At 49.2% G+C, this 23,406-nt stretch overlaps 1 protein-coding gene across 37 annotated transcripts in view; it reads left to right on the top strand.

Annotated features, from left to right (window-relative positions):
- The window catches only part of TACC2 (transforming acidic coiled-coil containing protein 2), a 210,163-nt gene that overhangs the window by 132,728 nt on the left and 54,029 nt on the right, over positions 1–23,406 (top strand). The window lies entirely within an intron of this gene.

Raw genomic sequence — 23,406 nt, 5'->3', positions numbered from 1 at the left:
TCCCTCTAGAATGAGCATCTGACAGCCCCAGGATATTGCCTGGGGGCAGAAATGACCCCCTGCAATTTGGTTTTGGTTGTTCAGCAGCCCGGTGCATGGTTGGGGGCTTCTGGTGCCATTAGCATCTTAACTCTACACCCCTGGCGCAGTGGTATTTCCTGCAAGGGAACAGCCGGGTATCAAGGAGGGCCTCTTGGGAAGAACCCTTCAGTGTGGTAGCTCGGTGCCCATGGAGACAGACCAATTTAGGTGCAGCCACTCGCATGGCTAGGCAGATGGTGTGGAGCATCGCTGGTGGGACATTCATTCGGGTTAGCCAAAGCATCGTATGCTCACTCCGGTGAACACTGTTGAGGACAAGGCCTCTTGCTATTATTAGTAAAGCCAGCAGAACGGTCTTGTCATTGGTCCATTGGTCGAGGTAGTATTTGACTGTGCGTTGATCCAGGAATCTGATCATTTCTCTAAACCACAGAGCTAATGTGCTCAGAAGTGGCCTTTATTCTGCATGAGTGTTTTTTAGAATTGCCGTTTCTATATGGTTGTTTCCACTTCCTACGCAGGCATGTCTGGAGGATGGGGCTCATTGACTAGATCTGGCTCCTGGAGCATGTTTCAGCGGGTCCGGCTTGCATCCACAGTGGGCCTCCACAGCCCTGCCAACCTCTCCCCTTCCCCAGAGAAGAATATGTCTCAGAGAAGGGTGTTTTCTGGGGATTTGGGGGTGGGGGCGGTAAAGTGGTCAGTTCATGGGAGCCATTGATGTGTAGATTAAAGATAGCAGGGGTTGGTCTGTGTGTTGTAGTAGGGACAGGAGCCATGTGGGGCTTCCTCACTTGTCCCCAGGCCTGGGCTTCCATGAGGAGCTGGCTCAGCGCGGTGATGTAATGCTGGGCCAGCCTCCTGGTTTTCCAGGCTCCGGCTCCTTAGCAGCGAACCATCCTCAGGAGCAGGTGTGCCCCGATCATTGGTCTTCATCCCTGTAACTTGAGAAAGCATCAGCTTACAATGGAGGCGCGTCGCGTTGGACGCCCGTTCTTTAGTGCCATGCGCCTTGCACTATGCCTGCCCTGCTTTTCATCCATGTGTAGTATTGTTAGATGCATGGAAATACGTACTCCCGTGAAGGACTCGAGCCTAAGCAGAAAAGAACATTTCAATCCATTTTTTAAAACTCTTTAAACTGAAAATCAAACTCGCTATCAGGGCTCAGACCTGTCAAAGAGCTTAGGAGGCTGGAAAAGGTAATGTGATCAGGTCTTTGGGGAAAATAGGCTCCCCAGCCGTTGAAAATTCAGCTCACCAGTCTCCAACGTCCCCACCCTCTTTCCCAGTTGAGTTGATAAATGACCAGTATTCTGTTGGCTGAGGGCTAAGTTTGGAGGGATTCTGTTAGGGAGAAGCTGCCTTTTTGGATAAAGTGCCCCAAGGTTCTGTCCTGTGGGGATAGTGGTACTTACATAAACTCCAGGCTGAATGGCCACATTGTGACGGAAACTGCTCATGAGAAGCTGCTCATCAAATCTTGTGCGGTTGAGTTGGTCCATGAGCACCAGCCTGAGGCTTTGCTCCCCGGAACTGCTACTTCTGTAAAATCTCTGAATATAGATTTTTAAGATAGTATATTTCCTCATTCACAAAATCCCACTTGCCATCCCCTAATATTTTGTTTTGAAAAATAGAGTGGAAATGTTTGGGGCTGGTGCAGTTCCTAGCAACTATTCTGTAAAATCCCATCCCTGCTGTTTGAATAACTGGGGCTTGTTTTTCTACTACAGATATGCTCATTTCCAGTCTAGAGGCTTTAAAAAAATGTATTGAGAGCACCTCTTTCTGCACAAGCTCAAGTCTTTAGCAATAGCATGTGTTTCCATGCACCTAAAAACGTATGCACATAAATGATACACAAGACATGTGGCGTGTGGTCCATGGCAGGAAAGAAGCTTCGCCTGTAAGACAATGCTGTCAGGGTGGCAGGGGTGGAGACGCACTCAGGGTGCACACCTGCGGCAAGGTACAGTCATGACAGCTGGAATCTAGAGTGAGCGTTTCTCTTTTTCTCTGATGGTTCCCTGGGAAAGATCAGCTTAAGGAGGGCTGGTGCGTAAGAGTGAAACAAAAAAATGGGAAGATGAGGATGATTTGGAAGAGCCTGCAGGAATTCTTTTTAGTTCTGGGATTTCTTTCCTTCAGATTGCACATTTGGGATGCCTTTGGGCAGCTGTTGTAGCCCCCCCCATAGCTTCCCTCTATAGGAGTGCAGTAGGGCAAGGAGGCGGGAGATCCGGAGTCCTGTGTCTCCCCTTTGGGGAGGAGCAGCATAAAAGCCTGGAGGAGCAGGAAGGCGTATGGGATTGAGGTTGGGCAGGGGGATGGAGGTGAAACCTTGGCCCATCCCTTGCTACCCCGAGGGTGGTCTGCAGACAGCTGCATCAGCTTCCCCTAGAAACTTGCTGGAAATGCAGAATCTCAGGCTCCACCCTCGATTGACTGAATCAGATTCTCTGTTTTAATTAGTAATTTGTAAAGATGCCCTGATTTGTAGCCTGCAAAGTTTGAGAAGCCCTGTGCTAGTCAACTGTCTCCATCCTGGTCCATGAGGAAGCGCTGGCCACTTACCGAGCTGCTGCTTTCCTGTCTGGGAAGAAAGTTCTAGTAGCAGCAGTAGCCATTCCTTCCAAATAGAAGAGGGGTGGCAGGAAGAGAATTCTGCTGCAGAAAACACTTTGCGTGGATGGGTGGGAGATACGGGAAAGGGGTGGGAAGTGCTTGAGGAGATGTGGTCTGCCTCTATTGATTATACCTGCCGTTGGAGCCTTCCTTCCGTGGCAGCCCCTTGTGGCTGAGCTTCTGCTAAGCGCAGCAGCAGCATTAAGTACTTTGTCCTTTGTGTAGTTGGAGACCCCGGTTCCAGGGTTTCCCTCAGCTTCCTCCACATCCCCACACCCACCGAGAGGCAGCTGGGGGGCCCTTACCTGAGAGGGATTTGTACTGTTGGCAAGTTCAGCCTCCTTCGACTGTGGCACCACTCATGTCTTGGGCTCTAGAAAACAGATCACAAATAGGGAAACCCATGCCTCTTGATCCATGGGGATCCAAATAGAAGGGCCAGGATGGATGGAGAGAGGTGATGAAGGATGAAGCAACAGGTCCTATGATTGATGAGACAGGAGAAGGAAGGTTAAAGACGGTGGTTTTACACTCCGATGACTAAGAAGGATGTGGCGTTAGCCAGGACGAGAAAACCAGGTTAGGAGCACATTTGGGGGAAAGTTCACGGGTTTGGGCTGGGATTGGAGAAGCAGGTGAGATCAGAATTGTAGCTGAGAGAGTGGCCACGACCAGAGAGAGATCGTGGGCGCTGCCTCACGAGGTAAAGTGGTCCCAGGAGGGGTTTGGAGCTTTCCATGCGTCTGTGACCACAGACGAGAAAGCAGAGATTTGGTCCCTTCCCCCCTCATGTGGCTCCTCACCCTCTTTGAGTCTGAGAGCTGCTGAGAGGGTCCAGTGACTCTGATTTTCCCCACCTGCCTCACAGGGTTTCTCAGAGGTGAGGTGCCATGTCTGTAAAAAGTCCAAGAAGACGAAAGCACCAGTCTGCAGCAAAAGCGGAGACAGTCTGTGCTCAAAAAGTGACAGCATTTCAGGAGGCCAGGAGGGGCCGCTGGGGCTCCTGGTAGGAATCTTTCTTTAGGCCTCATTGGGTCTTTTTCAAAGCGTTGTTTCTTGGGGCGACCCTTGGCAAAGTCATTTGGGTAAATGACAGCATTCCTGAGGGCTACACACAGTTTCTCAGTTCCTGGAAGCAGATTTTATCTGGGATATTATCACTGGACCAAATTATCAGAGTTTTGTTCCCCCTGAGAATGAAAACGCTGCACGGTTATCTGTAGAATGGGAGTTGCCTTAGTCCCAAAGGGGCTTCTCAGTGCTGCCTTAGTTCAGGCCGCCATCACAGAAATACTGCAGACAGGCAGCTTAAGCGACAGACTTATTTCTTCTAGTTCTGGAGGCTGAGAAGTCCAAGATCAAGGTGCTGGCAGATTACCGTCCAGTGAGACCCCAGTTCCTGGTTTACAGATGGCTGTCTTCTCTTTATGTCCTCACAGGGCGGAGAGAGAGAGAAAGGGAGAAAGCTATCTCTTCCTGTAAAGGCACTAATCCCATCATGACGGCTCCATCCTCATGGCCTAATTACCTTCCAAAGGCCACACCTCCTAATACCATCACATTGGAGATCAGAGTTTCGACTATAAATTCAGGGGGCTGGGTGACACGAACATTGAGTCCATAACAGGTGCTTTTTTCCTCAGCTGTCATTCCTGGATATCTCCAGCATGGCCCCTGTGGCCAGGTGCCCATGTCCAGAAGGATCCTGGCCATTCAATACCTTCTCTGTGGAAGTTATCTTTAGGCTTTCTCTCAGGTGGGCAAAAGGCAAGAACATTCTGAGTCCCTCCGGGTAGCTGCCAATTGTCCAACGGGTCAGGCCATCCCTTTCTGCTGGGGCACCGGGACAGGGCACTGATGGGAGAGAGAGCAGCTAGGACTGGGATACTGCTGGAGTGACTGTGGGTGAGCGTTACATCCGGGTCAGTGGATTCTGGACCACTCTCTCCCCATCCCCAGGTTTCTTTCCACTGTCTACAGCCTGTTTCTGTGGCTATATTTTTGGTTGCCTAGGAACCACTTGAGCCTGAAATATGATTGGCTCTTCTTGCCAGATGGATTGCCTGAGCCAGGGCAGCGTCTGGGGTAAGCAAAGGATGTTGAACAATTCCATCCTTCCCTCTTAAGATTAATGATGAGGACAGGCATTGTCAGCAATTGTTCCATGAAAGCCCATTGTTCATGGACTGATGCCCTTGTTTCAGGTTGGACCGGGGGAGACTGGTTGGCCGCGAGAACTGGCGTAGTCAGAACTGTTCCTATACATGGCGTGTTGAAGCGATAGCTCAGGCGGCGGTGGTTCTGTTTATATTTACCAATTCACTTTAGCAGTTGTTTCTGGAGAGCGGGTGTGTGTTGTTTGCCGTTGCCAAAAGTGAAAACAGAGCTGGATGCTGTGGTGTCAAAGCCGAGAGTGAGTGGCTCTTCTCTTAGCCTTGCTGAGGAGACTCAGGTGTTTTCCATTATAGAAGTATTATATCTGTTAACCCTACGAGGCAGGCGCTTCTACTCCCATTTTAAAGATAAGAAAACTGAGGCCTCTGGATGGCTTAAATCAAGGGTCAGCAAACTTTCTCTGTAAAGGGCCAGATAGTAAGTATTTTAGACTTTGCCGACCATATGCTCTGCTGTTAGAGTGCAGAAGCAGCTGTGGACAGTTAGTAAACGAGTGTTCCAATAAAACTTTATTTGCAAAAACAGGCAGTGAGTTGTAGTTTGCTGGCCCCTGGTCACACAGCTGGTTGGTGCAGTGCCGGGACCACGTCCCCTAGCTTTGTGACCCCGTGGCCAGCATGAGGGTCCTCAAGTCTTCGGCCTGGCCACCTTCTTTGTTTCTCTGCCCTCCCTCTCAGACATCCCGTCCGTGCTTGTGGATTTAAATACTCTCATGTACCGAGAATGCCGGGATCCGTGTCCTTCCCTCTCACCTGACCACTGGACCTATCCAGCTGCTTACTTCCACTCTCCTGTTGGGTTTCCGAGGGCGAGCTCAGGCTTAGCGTGTCCAGAATAGGACTGATGACCTTCCTCCCCTCAAAAACAAAAACACACATATAAACTAACCCAGTCCCCACCCCAGCTCCACATCTCACCACGCGGCACCTCATCCACCCAGCTGCTCCAGCCAAAAACCTGTTAGTCCAATCTTGTCTTCTCCTTTTCCCTCCCCTCTCTTCTTCCTAAAACAGTCCGGATCATGGTCCTTCCCTGTCTCTGCTTCCCGTTGCTTTTAGTCTAAAATCCAACCCCACTGTCTGGACCTGCAGGCCTGGCCCCTGCCTCTCCTCCCCTTGCCTGCTGATCTCAGGCCACACTGGTCACCTGTCACACAACGCCCGCCTGCCTCAGAGCCTTTGCACATGCTGTAAGCCATCCAGAAAGCATTCTGCCACATGCTGGCATAGCTGGCTACTCTAGTTTTCATTCTTGACAGGTTTTCCTGCCACTATTCTCCGGTGCTGTCCACTAGAACCTTCTGTGATGATGGAAAGGTTCTATAATCTGCATTGTCCAATATGGTAGCCACTAGCCCCATGTGGTTATTGAGTGCTTGAAATATGGGTCACGCATCCAAGAAACTGAATTTTGAATTTTATTTGACTTTAATTAATTTAAATTTAAATAGCCACATATGGTAAGTGGCTGTTGTATTGGACAACGCAGCCCTCTATCATTCTCTTATTTGGTTCTTCCTAATACTCAGCACCATTTGTAGTTATTTGGTTTGTCTCTTTTAACTGTTCTCATCAGAATGTAAGCAACTGAGGGGCATTCTCCTTGTTTATACTTGTGTCCCCAGCACCTCACCCAGTGCCTGATGCCTAGTAGATAATGTGTTGAATGAATGAATGCATGAACAAATGAATGGATGTCTTACGATGAGAAGAACCATAGGGTGTCTGCTCCACACTGAGCCATCCTGTGGGGCCCTGCAGTCAGGGACTTGGAGGAACAAGGAGAGGCTGGGCTGGACCTCGGGCGTTAAGGTTCTGTGGGCCTGGCGTGAGGACATGGCCCGTTGCTACAAATACAGCCAGTTCAGTGCTCTGCCTGCCTGTCGCCACCATGTGGCATCACAGGATCCTGCGGGTGCCATTGGTAAAAGGAAGCACGTTCCTGCCTAAATGCCCTTGCAGGAGAAAGGATGTGCTGCAGCTGCGGCTGATGAGCAGGTCACTCAGGTGACACTCGGAGCCTCTCCCCTTCCCCCACCCCGCAGCCTGCTATCTCCCCTCCCAGATGGTTTGCTCTTCTTACTGTCTGTTTTCTCCCAAACCTCTTTGGGCAGCTCCCCTCCACCCACCTCCGCGGGCGGCTTCCTGTCCATCTCTTGGCTGGTCTCTTTCCTGCCTTCAGCTGCCTCCACCTGAGGAAGCCGCTCCCTGCTGGGTAGATGAGGTGTCTGCTGCAGGCCCTGCAGAGGCTCACGAGGAGGCTGGGGTGGGCCTGTGAGCAGTAAATTACCTTTGTTCCTGCATCCTTAGCCCTTGCAAAGGAAAGCAGCTCCTGGGACCAGGAAGGTGGGTCTTCTGCACAATGCATCCCGTGGCTGTGCAATAAATTACCTCTTGGGATGGTGGACTTCCCGCAGGTTTGGTACCTGCCAGCCCTCCTTATTTAAAAGACTTTTTTCCTCTGGGTTTGCTGCTTTTGCTGTTTCCTCTGCTTTCTCCTTAAATGGAAGAAGCAGCAGCCACTGGCTCTGGGCAGAGCAGTGGGGGCCTGGGGTGGTGGGGGTGGAGGCAGGGGTGAGGGCGGCCCCTCTGCCCATGGTTTGCTCCAGCCCTGCTAAGAGGCGGTCATAGCAGCTCTGTGTCCTTATGGGGCTGACACCTGAGGCTGACTGCTGGGCCCCGTTTGCTATCAGCATCCCAGCTTCACTTACTCCAAGGTGTTTGTGTTTGTGGCGTTCCAGAGTCTGAGACTTTTTTTAGAGCTGGAAACATCAGGATCTTAGAAATCACAGAGGGCTTTTTTTTTTTTTTGGCTTCTGCAAGTTTTTGATGAATTACAATGACTGAAAACAAAGCTTGAAAAAAGGAGGATATCGAAATTAATTACTACGGAAGGGAGGGATTGAATTAAAGATGAGAGCTCAAACTGTGTAAAAGTTTTAATTTTGAAATTCTGTAATTCTATAATTGACAGAGGGCTTTTTCTTTCTTTCTGTCTTTTGTTTTTGAGGAAGATTAGCCCTGAGCTAACATCTGCTGCCAATCCACCTCTTTTTGCTGAGGAAGACTGGCCCTGAGCTAACATCCGTGCCCATCTTCCTCTACTTTATATGTGGGACGCCTACCACAGCATGGCTTGCCAAGCGGTGCCATGTCCTCACCTGGCATCCGAACCAGCGACCCCCAGGCTGCTGAAGCAGAACGTGTGCACTTAACTGCTGCGTCCCCGGGCTGGCCCTTGAGGGCTTTTTCTTAATAGAAAGTTGTTTTAAATGCCACAAACACCTCATTTGTGAAATATCATGCAGGCCTTTCCTGCTAGTTATCATTCAGAGAGAGTCAGGTGGTCATTTTAATCTTTTCCCTTTAACTTTCAATTTGGTAAAAAATAGATTTTTACGTGGCCTCTATCATTTGGTAAGCTTAAATCAGAGGCATCCTCTCAGGGCACAGATCGCAGGTTCTCTCTCCCTGGAGGAAAAGCAGTGGATGTTCGGGGATAAGAATGACCGTCAGTGGGCCCTTGGTCCAGGCCCTCCATTGCATCTTAGCTTCTGTCTTTGCCCCAAAGTGTCTTTCTCTTTTCTGAGTCCTTCCATCTCCTCAGGGGTGTTCCACAGACCAGTTTCCAAGGCAGGCGGGTGTTTTCTCTCTTCATCCCAAATGGGAAGTGGCTAAAGACGTGCTCTGTGTCCAGGTTGAAGCTTGACATCTGTCAGACACCGGGGCTGCTCTTTGTCCACTGCTGGGGGAGAAAACCCAGTGGGGGACAGTATCACAATAGAGTTGCTGACCGGTGTGCAGCGGCCAGCCCCGGAGGAGCTGTGTTTTCTACAGTCCCTGTGCAAGCCCCATCTTTAATGGGGAGCACATCTGGGTCTCTCTGGAACTTCAGAAGCAATCTGGATCAAAGAGGGCTCCAGCTTCTGAGAGTTACAGGAGTAGCTTTGCCATTAACCAGGGCCCTGGGGAGGTTGCTAATTGTCCATTGTCCTGCTTTAAAGGGACATGCCTAGAGCCATCTGGAAGTATTTTCCTTCCAGGAAGAAGGCAGGAGAGGGTGGCTTGACTTGAGGGAAAACAGCTGCACACATGCAGGTCATGCGTGGAATTTCCCAGCCCGGCCTGGTTCGGAAGAGGATCTGTGACTGAGTTCATTTCCTTTAATGCATCAAGGGGAGAAAGAATGGTCCCGAAGACACTTTTCCTGGAGGGCAGGGCTGCTGGGAGAGTGAGAGTCATCACTCCTGGGGGCAAAGGAAGAGTCAGAGGGTTTGCGAGAGGCCGCTGGGCGGTGGGACGGACGGATGCAGGGTCCGGCCCCTCCCGGTGGCTCTCCAGCCCGGGTGTGGTGAGCCCGCAGTTTTGACTCGTCTTAAACCACTGACTGGCAAAGTTTGTGTGTGCTAAGCAGTGGCAGTCTTGTGACCAGGAGCCTGGGGTCTAAAGGGGTGTCCCTGGGCAGGACTACACCCAGAATGTTTCCTTCCTCAGAAGGCCTTTGCCTGTGGCCTTAGCTAGGCACCTGTGGTTACAAGTGAAAAGGCAAACAATTCAAACTGACTAAAAGAAAAGAGGCAATGTGTCTCTTGTGATTGATTGACAGGTAGGACTCTTCCAGGGGTAATTGTCACGACTTTGGGAAAAGGGACCTCTCCCCCACCCCCCAAAGAAAAACCTCCCTGGAAAACCTGAAGTATCAGAGTTTGTGGCCTTTAGAATCACATTCTCTGATCCACGACAGGCGACTTACTCCTGGGGCTGCCTCTCTAACCTTCTGGGGGGCTTTCAGCTGCTGGGGAGTGGAGGGGCGCATTGCAGCCTCTGGGGCTGTCTGCACGGACCTAGAGCCCAGCTGGGGCGGCGGGGACCCAGGGCCCTCAGTTGGTCTATGAACTGACCTTCAGCAGCTCTGCTTGTGTGTCGTGCCCTGACTGGGGTGTCATGGGAGGCAAGCCCGGTCCTAGGACAACTCCCGGGGGTCTTGGCACCTGTCCCGAGTGTCTTTAGGTACCAGGACAAGGCTGGAGAGAAGTGACCTGAGACACAGGGAAAGGAGGGGCAGGAGTGTGGGCATGTGTAGCTGGAAGCTTCCAGCGGTGTTTTCCTGAGACCCTTGCTGCTGATGGTTCTGGACACTAGACAGAGGTGGGGTGAGTGGGAAGGAGCTCCTGGTAAGGAGGGAAAGGTGTGCTCTGGAAAGTAATGCTTCATGGTGCTGTCTGTGAGGGTGGGGAAGAGCAGGGCTTCAGAAGCAGAGACGTGTTTGTTCTTGAAGTCCGTCGTGTCTACCTAGTAACAGATGTGGGAAGAGTGTGTCCGAGCCAACCCCTCTCTGGGACATAGCACAGTCCTGGGGCTGTCCCCAGATTCCAAGGCCACCATGAGATGGAGCTGGGGCCCTGTGGTCACCAGCCACCTGCTCCAGTACACACAAGGCAGTGGGCTGGCGGCTGAGCACAGGCTGTGGCGGGCGAGCTCTTCTCCTCCTGCCTTTCTCTCTCTCTCGTGTCCACCCTCTGCGTGTGCGACCGTGGCCCTGGCCGTCACTGGGGCTCAGCAGACTGCGAGGGTTCTTTCTCCTGACTGGGAGCCTCCTGTTTCCTCTTTGTCTTTCCGGCTGGTGTGACTGTGTGTCTGTGTCTGTGACCTGTGTATTTTACATGGACCAGAGAAGCAGGTGGCATTGAGACTGAGGGGTGCTGATGAACTGAGCCAGTCGCTCCCGAGATACGGAGGGGAGAGTCTGCCTAGGTCAGCACGAACCAGCCCATCGCCACTGTTAGGAGCAACGCAGAGTTGACAAATACCACCTTAAAAATCTGGCTCAGTGCGAACCTGTGCTGTGTTCCTGGGCACGTGGCATTGTCTGCTCACTCCGTGCACTCAGGACCATCAGCTTCTGGAACCTCAGTTATAACATCCGTGAAATGGGGTTAACCTTGCTGCTGCAGGTGACTTCTGCAGATGAGATAGGGAATGCGTGCTTGTGTTTAGGGACTTGAGAAGAAATGCTACGTGAAATGTCGGGAGGTACTGTGCTGCTGGCATTTGGTTTTGTTTTTTATGTGGTGTAATTCGTAGTGAAGTCCGGTGAAGAAAGCCCTGCAACAGTGATACATTGTGCAAAAGGATATGTTAGTATCACTTGTCTGAACTGTTTATAACAAGAAGAAAACCCCTTAGTGCCTGTGAAGTGGGAGAGAGGGTGCTGAACCTTGGAACCCAGCTGCTCAGACGGGCTTTCTTTTTTTTTTTTTTTTTTTAAAGATTTTATTTTTTTCCTTTTTCTCCCCAAAGCCCCCCAGTACATAGTTGTATATTCTTCGTTGTGGGTCCTTCTAGTTGTGGCATGTGGGACGCTACCTCAGCGTGGTTTGATGAGTAGTGCCATGTCCGCGCCCAGGATTCGAACCAACGAAACACTGGGCCGCCTGCAGCGGAGCGCGCGAACTTAACCACTCGGCCACGGGGCCAGCCCCTCAGACGGGCTTTCTTTAGTAATAGTCTCTGTTCTTTGTGCTCACTCTTTTGGGTGTTCATAATGCATTTCCCAATCTATGCTCAAAATGTTATTATGTTATATCTGTAATTTTCTGCATACTGTTTTTCTCCCACGTCTCAAAATGTGACCACACCTTCTAAAACTCAGGGCTTAAATGCCTGGCGTGGTGCGTGGACGGGAACCCAAGGGGTGGGGTAACTGGGGACAGACCTTCCTGGAGATCATACGAATTGCCCAAATCTCAGGGGCCCTGGGAAGTACCTGCCTCATACCCAGATGTAACATTTCATTGGTAAAAAATCTCAGATGAAATTGGAGCAGTCAAGTTGTGAGATAGAAAAGGCCAAGTGGCAGCATGAGGACCACACATGAAGAATTGGAGGCCGGGCCCTGCGCACCTTGGAGGCCACGGTGATGCTCTGGGTACTCCCCAGCCTGCAGGGAGCTCACGGTCTGCTGGGGGAGGCCAGTGCCATATACCCAAAACATGCTCATGGATGTTGTAAGCACTAGGACAGAGACTTGTAGTGTTCAGTGGGGATGAAGCAATGGAGAAAGCAGGACAGCCGGGCTGCATGGAGGAGGTGACACTTTTGCAGACCCTTTCTGAGCAGGTATCTACTGGGCAGGGAGGCACACCAGGTAGAGAGAGCAGCAAGAGCAAGTGCAGAGGGGCCAGAAGGGGCCCTGGAGGGCTGTCGGAGGGCAGGCTGTTGGGTTTGGCTTGAGTCCTGGGCACACAGGGTTCGGGCGTGGGAGGCAGGACCAGGGGAAATGGCAGGGACCGACTCTTGGAAAGCCTCTTGGAAGGCCTGGGGAGAGAAGCACGTTAAGGAGTTCGGACAGCACTGGGGAGTCTTTGATGGAGGTAAAAGCGGAGTCACGTGATCAGCTTTGGCTTTGTGTTCAAGGAAAAAGGGGACAAGACTGCCTGCCTTTGTTTCTTGTCACATAAGTTGACTTTAATTCTGAGTTTCCAGATTTGCGACCTAAGAGATTGAATGGCCTGACTCTTTTATGGGTCCTTATTCTTAGAACTAAGAGCCTGACTTTGTCTTTTGGGATTGTTTAGAAATTGGCTTTCCTGAAATTCTCCCTTGACGTCCTCCCTGGTTAATAGAGAACTTCAGCTCTTCTGCCCAGTGTGGATAATGGGTGAGTGCGTAAGAGGCCGCCCACAGGGGAGTTGCTTGCAGCAGGCTGGGCTGTTCTACAGGCGACGAGGGGACCCATGCCCACTGCCCACAGCTCATCCTAGTTAAGAGGAAAATGCAACGTCATTTTACTTAATAGTCCATTGTATGTGCAGGCAAAAATATATTTTTTTCCTGGAAAATGTGTGGCTTTATGGATAACCATGCAGACTAGAGCTACTGAAAGGGCTGGTCTGACCCTGGAAAGCCGGAATGTGTATGAGATTAGTTACAGCAAGTTAGCAAGCAAGGAAGGCAGTGGCAGTTTAAGAATTTCAGATAAAACATTCTCATTTTGGAAGGAGCAGTGGAGGGAGGCTGGAAGAGAGGGAAAGGCGGGTGTGTTTGGGAGATGCAATTTGAGGAGCAATGAGGAGCCTGTGCACAGGGCCTTTTAAAAACTATGATGATGGCCCAGGGAGAGCAAGGCTCCGAGGGAAAGATTTTCTAAGCAGCAAGGATAGTGAATCTGGGAGGAGATAGGGCCCAGGCCTGTCGGGCTGGGATCGTGTGCAAAACGGTGGCATTATTCTGCTGCAGGAAGAAGGGAGTTGGGGGACTGTGTGGAGCTGGGGGTTGTCCAGGTGCCAAGGTTAGGCGTGGCCCTTCCCAAACCTCCAGACTTCCTGCTGGAGCTGCAGACCCCAGGGAGAATTAGGGTACTCCAAATTCTCTGAGGGAATGGAGCAGCATTTCAAGCCTTTGAGAGGCCCCCAAGCCAGCATTTATGTGGGGCCATGTGTCAGGAAGCAAGTTTGCATTATCTCTTGTCTGGGACCTGGAAAGAGCCAAGGCGGAGAGCACTGGGTACCAGGGATGGGAGGGGTGAGCTCCCCTCTGGAGTCCCTCAGATGAGCACCAGTTAACAGCTCAGAGTCAAGTGTTGGTTGGTGCCTGGAGAGTCTCTTGTTCTGACTGAAATGTACCCTCCCCTTCTCTCGCTCCTTCCCTCTCATCCTGGGGCATTGCTTCCACTCCTGGGGTGAAAATGGTGTCTAAAGGGAATTTGAGGGTTTGTGGACCTCCATCTTGAAACAGTACTTAGGAAGTGTCTGATTATTTTTCCATATCTGAGTATTTTTGCATTCTTTGGCGGAAAGGCTGTTTTTCCATCACCGATGTCTTTGTTGTACGGTTTCTCTTTATGTAAGTTTAGAGGTTGTGCAATGATGATCTGGTTGATGGATTTTCATCAAGGAGTCTGAGCTTGAGCTGGCCAGTTCTCTCAGTGGACGTGTGGGTCATTGTCACCTGAGCCAAGCCAATGAAACCCCTCTGGTCTTGGCTTTTGAAGGAAGTGCGATGTGGAAATGGCAAGAGTCAGAGCTTTTCCATCTTAATTTTGGGCAAAAGTCAGATTCTCCCTTCATGCTAGAACACAGACACTCATCAATACCATCCTTCATCCCGTTGCATAAGCCAAAACTTAGGTCAAATCCTTGATTCTTCCCTTTTCTTATTTCTAATGCTCAATCCGTCAACACTTCCTGTAACAAATAAGAAAAGAAGAGATAAGCCCCTAATTATTTAATTCAACTTACATTAAAATTCCAGTTGAAACCAGAAGCATGACTTTTAAATAGTGGGAACCTTGAGATAATGGAAAACTTTGAGCCTTTGATGCAAACAGATGTGAGAAAACAAAGCACAAAGCTGGCCTTTCACATCTTGTCCTGAAAACACGAGAGAAGGCTGGAGCGTGTTTGTAAGTCAGAGGGCTTGAAGGCATGACGAGTAGAAACAGCCAGGTGACTACTGTCAGATCTATACTTTATTCTGTTCCTTCCATTACAAAATTGAGTAATTTGTTGGCAGGAAGGTCGGCTCTGAGAGTCGATTTTAACTCAGTTGGGTTATTGTCACCAAACCCTTAACCTTGAGGCAGTTTTGCTTCTTGGATGTGGGAAATCGTATCTGTTTATTGGAGTTTTGTTCTATGTAATTGAAATCTGAGTTTACTTACCAGCTCTGTCATATTTAAACCACTGATCATGGCTCTGATATATTTGTTGTTATTAAATCAGCCAGTATAAAAAATGATTCAGAGTCGCTTGGAGTCAAGGAAAACTATTTTCTTCCTTGTATCAGTTATAGTGCAAGTAAAAATAAATGCTTATTTTAGCCAAAAATTTTTGAAGGATAACCTGGGATCTCGGCTCCTCGAGGCCCGTCACCTTAACCTTCCACCTGGGTCCCAAATCTGGCCACTTCTCACCACCTCCGTTGCTACCAGGCTGGTCCGAGGCCCCGTCTTCTTTCTTCTGGCCTCCAGCGTCTCCTCCAGTAACCCCCCGACACCCGCCTCCTGCCCCGGCTACTGTTCTCAGAGCCACCAGAATGATCTTTTAAAAACACAAATCAGAGTGAGTCTTTCCTGGGTAAACCCTCCTCGTGGCTGACTTTCTCCTCCTCGCCCGCTCTGCTGTCCCGGGGGGGTGTCAACAAGCCCATTCCTAGCACGTGGCAAGCTCCTTCCCACCTCTGCACTCTCCATGTTGAGGCTCTCTCTGCCTGGAACCCTCTTTCCCCAGTTCTGTGATCACTGGCTCCTTCCTTCTCCCTGTCTCGTCTCTGAGAAGCCTTCCTTCTAGGGAACACACAAGAGAGAGAAACTCCAAGTGCATCCCGGAGCCTGGAACAAACTGTGTCAGCATTCTGTTTTGCTGATTACAATTTCTCTCTGAGTGGCTGTGAATTAATTCAGTAAATATTCGAGTGAAGTTGATTGCTTAATTTTGCAATGCCTCGCCCACAGACGTTTAAGCAGTATGTGTGGAAGGAGCAAGAAAATCAGGTTTCAAGTTTTCTCATTGCTCAGTAAACTCACGAATCGTTGGCACAGCTGTCCCCTGACTACAGGGGACTTTGCAGAAAATGTGACTTTGCTTCCCGTTTGTCTGGTTATGTTTTGGTGAAGGATACGATCATCTCAGTTGTAGAATTTTAGCACTTTAAGGATGGGAGAGAGTAAATGCCCTCCAAATGCCTGGCATTGTTCAAGGCCCTTTACAGGAGTAAACTCAGTTCTCAAAGCAACCCCGTGTGGCAGGTGGTAGTACCGCCTCCTGCCTGCCACTTCCCACTGCATAGACAAGGAAACTGAGGCCCAGGGATGTTAAAGAACCTGTCCCAGGTTGCTCACCTCACAGGTGGCAGGGCGTGAATTTTGGAAGCAGATCTGTCTATGTGCATTTTTATATTTGGTGAATGTTGCACTATTTTCTTCTACAAGATTATCAGAATCATGTAATTCATCTGTTATACGTGGAGACAGTGCTTTAAATCAGACCTTATCAGTTCAGAATTTTTAATAAGTGGGTCAAAGACTGAGTTGATGTTGCTGCATAATGTATGAGAGAATGGTGTGAAAATATGCCGAAGCAGGCAGCGCCTTAAAAGAAGCACGTTTTCAAGGTGTTGAACAATGCTTATTCTCTGCAGTTGGCATACTGTTTACAAGCCGTTCTTTTCGTTTTTATCGTATAAGGAGATTAGAAGGAAAGGGTCAAAAAATTTAAGTCCTCTTTCTTTATTGTACAGAAGCACTGTTTGCAGACAGTAGTAGAAAACGAGCTTTTAAAACTTTATAAATTTCAGATGTATTCTGGCCACCCCATCCCAAGTCCAGATCTGCGCATTTTATTTCTGTGAAAAACCGTGGTTGAGAGACAGTGGACCGCACGTTGCCGTTTATTCAGCAGAGCTGGGAAGGAGGTTTTCTGGAGAACTGCCTTTCTGATGAGCAGAGAGCAGCTGTGGGAGGTGCTGGTTGAGCATCTGCTCTGGGCAGGGCTCTGAGAATCACCAATTTTCAGATAAGTGAAATATAACAAAAGCTAAACTCCCTCTGGAAGCACTTTCTCTCTTCAGGGTGTCAGAAGGCGCCGCTCAAGGTCAGCGTGCTCAGCAGGAGGGCGTGATGCTGTGATTAATTATCCCAGCTGCTTGGACCTCACGAGGAGCTCACGATGCTTCCTGGGCTGCTCAGGTTTTAGCATCTGGTTGAAATCTTACGTGTAAGGTGTGTATATATTTGTTAAAAACAATGTCTTCTCAGCATGACTCAGTAATGTATTTATACTGAGTGAAATGTTATGAAGAGATGAGTACAGTTATGCATCGCCTGGCGACAGGGATACCTTCTAAGAAACGTGTCATTAGGTGATTTCTTCGTTGTGTAAACATCAGAGAGTATACTTAACACACACCTGAATAGTATAGCTTACTACACACCTAAGCTATCTGGTACTAATCTTGTGGGAGCACTATCGTATATGCCATCTGTTGCTGACCAAAACATCGTTGTGTGGTACAAGACTGTATAGGGATATTAATGTCTTATGTAGTAAGAGCCCTCTAATCCTTTCTCCATTGCTATTATTAATAATAGTTTGCAAAGCTTTAAAGGACCACTTTAAAGGCAAAATGATAAATGAAGAATTATGAAGTCAAAACACATGAGCTTTAATTATTGATGGAAAGTACAGGATTCAAATTAGCAGGGCAGCCTCCAAATGTGCCTTTCCTCATTTTGACTAGAGAGGGGAGACGGGTTGGGACACACACACACACACACACACACACACACACACGGGGTGGAGAGGGGAGGAAGGCAGATACTCAGAGACAGACTCAAGGACAGATAGAGTGTGAGAGAGATTCAGAGTCACACAGAGATAGACAGAGAGACAGGCAGACACACACACTTAGGTGAGGACACTTAAAACCTAAAGAACTTGCGGGGCCAGCCCAGTGGCATAGTGCTTAAGTTCCCACACTCCACTTCGGCGGCCTGGGGTTCATGGGTTCGGATCTTGGGCATGGACCTATACACCACTTATCAAGCCATGCTGTGGCAGGCGTCCCACATATAAAATAGAGGAAGATGGGCACGGATGTTCGCTCAGGGCCAATCTTCCTCAGCAAAAAGAGGAGGATTGGCAGTGAATGTTAGCTCAGGGCTAATCTTCCTCAAAGAAAAATTAAAAACCTAAAGAACTTGGGAGCCAGGATTCTAAAACCAGAGCCAGCCTGCTCACTGCTGAGTAGAAATCCTGTGGCCTCTTCTTTGAAAGAGTCTGCTCTGAGATTAGTCAGCACTTCAGGCTCCCTTGACCCCAGGATGACGTTGTCCTTTGCCCAGGATTTGAATCAATGAGGGTAACAGGATTCGAAGGCTAAGCTGACCCTCTTGCAGAGGCCTCTTGGCCAACCCCAGAGGTCTGGGTGGCCCAGAATCTCCCCTCGTCACTCTCTGTAGCTTCAAAGACCCTCAAGCCATTGTAGCCAGGATGGCGTAGCTGGGTCTGCTTAGACCCCCACTTGTTGGCTGAATGAGGGAATGGGTCAAGGTATGGCCGAAAGAGGGACAGGGAGTGAGGAAGCCAGAAGGCAGGAGACCCAGGCTGGCCTGGCTGCCCCCCACGGGTCATGGATCCAGAGGTGGAAACTCTGTTAGATCCATTGCCCTGGAGATGAGGACAGTCTGGGAAACTGACAGCACCCAAGGGTATTAGAGACTGATTTGCAAATGAGGAGTCCAGCCTGTCAATGCACAGGAGCCTCCAGGACACTGAGAAAGGCACTTGGGTTAGGACGAAGGGCAGAAGACGCGTGCTCTTGTCTTGGCTCTGCCCTTGCTTGGCTCTGAGCCCTTGGCAAGTTGCTGAGCCGCTTGGCTCTGAATTCTCACCCTCAGGATCCAGGAGGACGCAAGCTTCTTGAGAGTGGGGAGCTAGATGTCTGACTCAGCTGCCCAGGTGCCTGGCACGCGACAGGTCCTGCTGAAATTGTCATGGAATGATATCCACCTGCCTCTCTTGTTGTGAGGGTCAGGTAAGAGGATGGATGAGAAAGCCCTGACGTACTAATTGTAAAATGTCAGCTGAGTTGAGGTTCACAGTCCCTGGTTGGGCTACCCCCATCCTATACTCAGGTGCCTGCCTGGGAAACAACCTTGAAATCAGAAGGATGCTCATTGAGTGCGGAAGATGAGCCTCAGATGCAGGATGGATGCTTGCTGGGTGTGAGAGCACTCCGAGGAGGTGGCCCCCTGCACCCCTCTTGGTAGAGCCTCGAGGGGGCTGGCTCCGGGTGGGCCTGTCTGCCCTGGACTGTGCAGAAGAAGGCTCCATTCCAGCTGCCACTCTGCTTTTTCCAAACTCCTTGTCAGCTCCTTCCCTTCTACTGTGTTGCCCTGGACATAATCCAGCTAATCAGATCCCAGCTGTGTTAGTTGTTCCTTGCATCCTGGAACTGGATGAGATGGGAGAATATGCTGGGCAGATCTGGGAAGGCCCCTGGGGTTCCCAACAGCATGGTTGGGCTCTGCCCTGTTTGGGCCTACATCCTTCCCTGTACCGAGCCAAACATGTACGCATGTTTAAAGATCTTTTTCTGGTTACAAAAACAATACATACATGCTGCCTATATGTGTATATGTTTCTGTGTCTACATAGTATATTTGTGTATGTAAATGTGCATGTGTTTATGTATATTTGTTTATGTATAATTATTGTATCCAAAATAAGTTCATACTATGTATACATCCTTTAAGTTGCTGTTTTTTCTTCTTCTCGCTTAACTTGGAGCTCTCCTGACTGTACAGTCACCCAGTACATAGTGATCTTTTGGTTAATCGTGGACCGCGTGTACAACAGTAGTCCTATAAGACTAGTACCATACAGCCTGGGTGTGTAGTGGGCTGGACCGTCCAGGTTTGTGTAAGCGCACTCTGATCTTCACACAATGACGAAATCACCTAACAACGCAGTTCTCAGAACATGTCCCTGTCATCAAGTGACACATGAGTGTACATGCAAACCCAACCACCCTCTTAGCTGTCTGTGGCACCAAGGAGGGTCTCTTGCTTGCTGGGGGCTAGGGGAAGCCCTGGTGGTTGACCGAACATTACTGCTCTTTTTGACCAAGCTTCCTGCGCTTCTTGAGTTCTTGGGTCCTCTTTTATGGCTGTTCTGTCTCATCTCTCACTTCGTCTTTATAGATGCTGTCTCTGGGCCTATCTTTAGTGCCCCTTCTAATTTGTTTTGGTTTCAGAAACCAGATACCAAACTGTCTTAGTCCATTTGGGCTGCTGTAACAAAAATACCATAGGCTGGGCAGCTTCAACAACAGTTTATTTCTCACAGTTCTGGAGGCTGGCAAGTCGAAGATCAAGGTGCTGGTAGATTCCGTGTCTGGTGAAGGCCCACTTCCTGTTTCTTTGATGGGCTTCTCCCTTTGTCCTCACTTGGGACCTCTTTCATAAGGGCACTAATCCCATTCCTAAGGGCTCCACCCTCATGTCCTAATCACCTCCCAAAGGTCCCAGCCCCAAATACCATTACATAAGGAGTTGGGTTTCAACGTGAGTTTTGAGGAGGTCACATGCTTTCAGTCCATAGCGCAAACCTGTTAGAATAGTGTCCCAGAGAAGGATACGTATGTTCTCAGATGAGACCATGAGAGCTTTTCGTTGAGTAACATGCAGGATCTTTAGCACAAGCTCTGGGTCGTAGGACTTGGTTGAATAGAGACATGTTTGTGTTTTCTTGGGTGCTGGTTGTGTCTCAGCCGGGCGAGGCTACTGTTTGCTTGACAAGTGGCTTCTGACTAGGTAGAGTGTTCTGGAGCTCTCCCTAGAGAGAATAGAAGGACTTTTAATGACTGCTGTCGGGAGCTCCTCTTATGTTTTTCTCAGTTCAATGTGTTATATTCTTTTTTCACTAGCATCTGTAAATATCTTACTTCCAGTTAGGCTTTTAAGAGTCTGAGTTAAGTTACTCAAGCAAGGAGTTTGGCTACAAAGATGAGATTTGGGGGCTATCAGTAGCTGAAGGCGAGGGGAAAGGGGGCAATCCAAGTCCCTTCTTTATTTCTCCTGAAACTTGGTTCACAATCTGGCCTTTCTCCAGGATCCACTTACGAGTCAGTGGAATCATGAGCCAGGGAGCCGATTCAGCGTTGATTCCACACGGCTTGTGGTGAGACCCTGGGCCACTAGAGTCTCTTTTGCTAAGTGCCTGGTGTTGCGGTTAAGTCAGTTTCAAATCTGAGTGTGTGTGGTGTATTTTGTTGGGCACACGTGCACAGTGCCACACTGAGCTTCCCCCGTTCTGGAAACATTCCTCTGTGCTGGAGTCTGCAGGTTGTGTGCCCTGCAAGGGAAAGAGGAGTTCGAGCTCAGTGTGACTCTAAGAGAACCCATGTTCTCCAGGACACACTTCTGTCTACGGCCGGCCTGGCAGCACAGCCCTCCACTGGGTGTGCAGCCCCCAGATTCTCTTTCATGGCGACTCAGTAGTTTTGACCTAATGAAATCAAAGACTTAGTCACCTTGGTGGTGTGGGGGATTGGAATTGGCCATCCCAAAATGTGTCTCTTTGGCATGAGGATTATTTGGGCCTGGTTATTTTTAAGAAACTGCAGACAAGGGAGAAGCTCTTAAAAGTAGAAGTTACCCTTTGTAAGAGACAATTACATTTGTAAAGGAAATCTTCGTCTGTACCAGGAAGAGGGGGATGACCTTATCTCTGGAAACTCTTATCAATGCAGAAGGCAAGGACTTAAATCTGCATTATAACCTTACTCTTGTTTACTGTGCTTCTCTGGTGATCTCCCATAACTGACTCCCACCCCCAACATCCTCCTTTGCCTTTAACTGATGATGGTGTTTAAGATGAGAGCCTCGGCCATTTTGGTGAGTTGCTCAGTTTTCCTGAGTCTCTCCCATGTATACATGTTATAAAGCTTTGTTTGATTTTCTCCTGTTATTCTATCTCATGTCAATTTAATTCATAGCCTGGCCAGAAGGACCTAGAGTGGGTGGAGGAAATGTCTTTCTCCCCTACAGTAGCAAATCACATTTCTCAACATTTCTAGTGCTTACAGGCAAAGGGCAGAATCAGAGCTGCAGTCATAAGGAGCTGCAGTAACAGGGGAGGCATTATCCTTACAGGTATTATCCCCATTTATGGGGCAAACACTGCAAGGGCCCAGGAGTCAAGTGGGCTTCCCAAAGGTCCCATAGTTATGGAGATTGATGTGGCTGGGAAGATTTCTGTTGTAGACATTCCTTGCTTGGGGACTACCTACCATCCATTCCACTTTCTGATTGCCTTTAGGGGAATTCTGTCTCCCCCATCCCGTTGGGCCAGGGTGAGTTGCTTATTTATTAGGGTTCCCTACCCTCTTCTAGCTACGAGATGGGCATATGACCCAGGATGGGCCAATTAGATGTTCCTCCTGTCTCTTCAAATCTGGTTACTCAGCTGCCATAGCCTTTCAATAAATTCCATTTTTGCTTTTGTTATCTAGAGTCAGTTCCTGTTTCCCGCAATTGTATTCAGTTTACAACCAGCTGTCACCAGGTCTGTGGGGTTCCTCAGTCTGTGTGTGCTTTTTTCCCTTTTCCTTGCCACTTCTCTCAGGGGTGCAGCCTGACCTGGACATGGCCAATGTTGATGGCTGTTGCCCCTTGAACCCTGCTGACATCTCAGCGTAGCCACGAAGTGATAACTACTTGAACCTAAAAATGGGACCTGCCTCATACACCTGACAGACACTAGGTGGTGGGGATCTTGGGGTAAGTGAGCCATCATCTGCTTTGGTTTTCCCTAGAGTGTCGGCCTGGAGAAGTCTAGCAGCCTGGCTTGGCAGAGCTAGCGTTGTGTTCATGGAAGACAGCACCTGACCGCCCAAGAAGGCTCTTAGCCTTTGGTTGTGTTGAAATCACATTCTCCCTTTACCTAAATATTGAGGATCGATATTGCAGAGCAAATGCCTTTTCTATAGACAGGATGAGCAAATTGAAGTGAAAGACCCTTTTCAGTCAGCCCGAAAAAATTACCAGTATGGTCAAGCTGTCTTAAGCAGAAGGGAAGTGTGCATGTGTGTCTGTCTGTCTGTCTGTGCACGTGCAGGCAGAGACAGTGTTTTTTGACAGGCCTGTCTAAAGCGGAATATTTTGATGAATAGAATTTAGTGTACAACAGTTTCAGAAATATCCGCTCACTCACAAATCCATCAAACTCTTACTCACACGAGATGCAGAGATGAATGAGACGGTCTGGTCTACCGAGAGCTCAGTTTCATTTCTGGAAGGTCTCCCTCTCTCTTCAGGACGGAAGATGGTCCTTTGGCCTGGAGGATACGAGCCTTCCTCCCTGATGCAGGGCTTGGGGCCACACTACGGCTTTTCCCTGGGTTTCCTCTTCAAGGGGAGGGAGGCTGGAGGAGCGCTCACACTTCCTGCTCGGGTGGACACTCCGCAAAGCTCAGAGGGAGGGTTTATGTCATAGGGAGCTCCCACCTCTCGCCTACACTGCCTCCTGTCACTCTTGGTGGGTGGTTGCAAAAACCTCCATGCCCCAGACCACTTTCACGTGGGAGCCGCACCCTGGAATTCTGAGGAATCGCTCCAGAAATAGATCTGCGTATGGAGATTTCCCCTCCCCTTTAGCAATGCTTAAGAACCAACTATTTCTTGATAATTAGGTAACATTTAAGTACCGGATAGGTAACTTTAGATTTCCGAGGTGGGAGGGGGGTGTTATATTTAGAATGAAGGCTCTTACTTAGAGGCAGTGTTTAATGAAGGCAGGGCCAGTTCTCTGGGGTGTCCAGCTGTGGCTCTGCCAGAATGGGCTGGTGACCTTGAGAAGTCACTTCATCTCTCCGGGCCTCAGTTTCCTCACCTGTTTAAAAAGATGTGATATGTGTGTGGAAATAGGAAATGATCTCTAGTTTCTTCCAGCTTCCCAGTGGGAAGATTCTATGGTCTCTTGAGAGATTTATTCTCCCAAGCCCTTGAATTATCTCCAGTAAAACTTGAGCAAAATGTAATCATTTAATAATATTCTGGAAA

The sequence above is a fragment of the Equus caballus genome, chromosome 1, assembly GCF_041296265.1.
Source record: "Equus caballus isolate H_3958 breed thoroughbred chromosome 1, TB-T2T, whole genome shotgun sequence".
NCBI classification, from domain to species: domain Eukaryota; kingdom Metazoa; phylum Chordata; class Mammalia; order Perissodactyla; family Equidae; genus Equus; species Equus caballus.
The sequence above is the reverse complement of the archived record's forward strand: the minus strand, read 5'-3'. Positions and strand labels throughout refer to the sequence as shown.